Source organism: Alosa sapidissima, chromosome 7 (genome assembly GCF_018492685.1).
Source record: "Alosa sapidissima isolate fAloSap1 chromosome 7, fAloSap1.pri, whole genome shotgun sequence".
NCBI lineage: Eukaryota > Metazoa > Chordata > Actinopteri > Clupeiformes > Clupeidae > Alosa > Alosa sapidissima.
This window is the reverse complement of record NC_055963.1, coordinates 9,771,861-9,774,850: the sequence shown is the minus strand read 5'-3', so window position 1 is coordinate 9,774,850 and position 2,990 is coordinate 9,771,861. Positions and strand designations below refer to the sequence as shown.

The 2,990-nt window shown below is 41.4% G+C and overlaps 1 protein-coding gene across 1 annotated transcript in view; it reads right to left on the bottom strand.

Annotated features, from left to right (window-relative positions):
• The window catches only part of LOC121713800, a 7,040-nt gene extending 5,305 nt beyond the window's left edge, over positions 1 to 1,735 (bottom strand). Inside the window, exon 1 of the mRNA XM_042098747.1 lies at positions 1,569 to 1,735. The gene's annotated coding sequence lies outside the window, so the exon portion shown is untranslated. The remainder of the gene's footprint in view (positions 1 to 1,568) is intronic.
• Between the last annotated feature and the right edge of the window lie 1,255 nt (positions 1,736 to 2,990).

The following is a 2,990-nucleotide window of genomic DNA, read 5'->3' as shown; positions in this document are numbered from 1 at the left end:
GTAGATTAAAAAAAAAAATCTATATCTGGGCGCAGTTTATTTAAATAGACTACACGTTAAAGCATTGTCACTTGAGCGGATTATTATAATTATAAGTATCATTCCAAGTTTAAATATCCATCAGGCAATTTATGATGAACACTGGATAGTCTTACATCTGACGACTGGTTAGGAATGTTTAACGTCCTTCAGTATTTTACACTGATGATATCTTAATAACCATTTTCACCACAGTATACCTAACCATTATAAACTCTATCACCACCAAGTGACCCAAGTAATTCTATTCATCAGTAACAAATAAACATCTGTGTTTGGACATTACTGGCCTGTAAATGAAAAGGCCACAAATATAATCCTATTTTATTTGATGAAACAATACAGTGAGCTTGTGTGGGTCTCCAAGTTCTCTAACAATAACATGACTCCTTGCCAAAGTTTCCTTAAGCCGCAGATTGTGTCAGGGTTCAAGTGCAAGATTCAGGGATTGGATGGTATTTTGATAGAAATAGACCAGTAAAGTGATTCTAACCTGTTTGATTCATGTCATCATTTTCTTTAAAATTGGGTGTAAAATGCTGGTTTAGTGGTCAGTACCCAGAGACCAGCAGTGACAGTGACTGCATTGTGAAGTTGCTGAGATGTTGACTTAAAGATGGCAAACTGCCTTTCTACGTTAACTCAGGTGTCCCCTTAATTAGATCCAATCCAAATCCCATGGAGCTCAGTCTGGCCAACCTAATAATCTTTTGTTGTTGATTACAGTCTCACTTCAGCTCTCCTCCAAGACAGTTCTCAAACTCTCAAGGAAAACAAAGTGAGACATAAATGTCCATTAGTCTTCAACATTTTTCTATTTCTTCTAATTTTCCTATTCCCAGTGCCATTTCTCATCCCACTGTAATCCAAAGAGTCTCAATTCATGTGGCACATAATTCCCTTTAGTTTTCAAATGTCCGAAACTGACAGGCACATCAACAGGCTTTAGAAAATGGTGGAAACTGGCATTCGGTCAAGATCAGAGGACCATGCTCCAGTGCAGACATGTCCCTTCTGACCTCCACCGGTCTGTACAGTCACCCTCACCAATTATTGGACCTATTCTGGAGATATGTCTTTGAAATAAAAAGGTTCTACAATCTGATGCCTTCGATAAATGCTTTTCTGGAAAAAAATTGGACAGATTCAAAAGGGCAGTGTTAACAATTGTCCAAATATGGCAAAAAATGCTTCTTTGTGTTCATGTCTGCTTTGCTGCAGTGTTGCTTAAAGTTGCAGAAACGTCAACTTCAATATTATTTTGAATCAATTTTATCCATATTCATTAGAATGTGTACATTTTTCTCCTGTCTCCAGCCTTTTCATACTTCATACTTCATATGTACTGCTCACAGGCAGCTCTCTCTGCTAACCAAATCAGCAGGAAACTGTTTAGCATGCAGTATGCCAGAACTTTCCATAAAAGATCAAGCTTTTCAAATCTATGTATTGCACTCCCTACACCATATAAGTAAACTAATCTGTGTACTTTGGATAGAGTATTCTGCATGTAGCTTTTAAATACTCACATTTTCCTGAGACAAGGGACCACACAGGAAACAGAACCACCAAACAGACAATAAGACTAACAATCAGAACCCCCGATCCTCCGTATTGGATTTGGCGTCTGCGCCGACTAGGAAAAAGAAGGGTGGGCTGTTGAGAGACAGAGGGAGGGAAGGAGAGAGGGAGGGAGAATGAGAGAAAGAAAGTGAGGGAGGGGGTAGGTTAGGGACTAGGCAAGTGCAAGTAAACAATCCAAGAAAAACATGTGACTACTGTGGCTAAATAGACGTGGTGGCTGCTCTGTTTTCACTCTCTCTCTCTCTTTGCTCACATTCATTTCTTTAATATCTTTCTCCTCTTCTGCCTCTAACCACTGGGAGACAAGAGAGAGAGAGAAAGAGAGGGAGAGAGAGGGAGAGGAAGAGGGAGAGAGTGGGGGGGGGGGGTTCAAACCCCCCTAACCCCCTATTAACCACTGCAAAGAGAGGAAATGCTTAATTAGGGGAGAGATAGTGAGAGAGAGAGAGAGAGAGACAGCTTTCCCTGGACAGAGAAACTTGGACCAAATCCCATGGGAAAGAGTCGGACGTGCAGTCAAGAGCATCGAAAGAATCTGGGAGAAGATTTGTAGGGGGACAAACAGCCATGCATGGACGAAACAGTTAAACACTCAAACACAGGAAGAGAAGGAGGGCTTGAGAGCTCTGGTCTGATCTGACATCTCATCTGTCCAGTTTAGTATTATACAGTCGTTGTACATGAAACCACCCTGGGCTGCTGCTGGCAGCAGAATGGGACCCACCTACTATACGTGTCTGGCAGGGCAACCAACGGTCAACCCGCAGGGAAGGGGAGTTGTGGGAGGTGCCATCAGGCGGGTTAGCTAAGGACACGGCTGCTCAACACTCCCCCTCACCCCCTGCCACTTCATGAGGGTTAACTCCTAAACTGCTGCAGGAATGGTCTCTCTACAAACACCTGTTGGATAGTTTGTGTTATAGCATTGATTTCTGATTTCAGTCGAAATGTTTCCAGTATAACAGTTTCAGTTTTACATGCACAGTGGGCATTCAGAATGTTTTAAAGAATATTTTAATCACAAATGTACATTTCTGCACTGTAGCATACTTTCTTTGTTTGACCATTCTGGGTCAAAGTTGGTGTTATTCCATCTCTGTCTGTCTGTCTGTCTCTCTATTTACAGTATATTTCTCTTCCTGACACAAATCAAGATAAATAAATAGTAATATGCCAGCTCCTATTTCGTTATTAATGAACTATGAAACTATATTTCAGGTTCCTCTCTGCACCTGTCCGCCTCCCCGACCTTATCTAAACTTTTGCACTTTGATTTGTTTCTAGCATAACACTGTCTTACCACATTCGTCAGCTCCTGTGACCTTCCTGTTATCATTCATAGATAAAGTCTGCAGCCAGGAAATGCA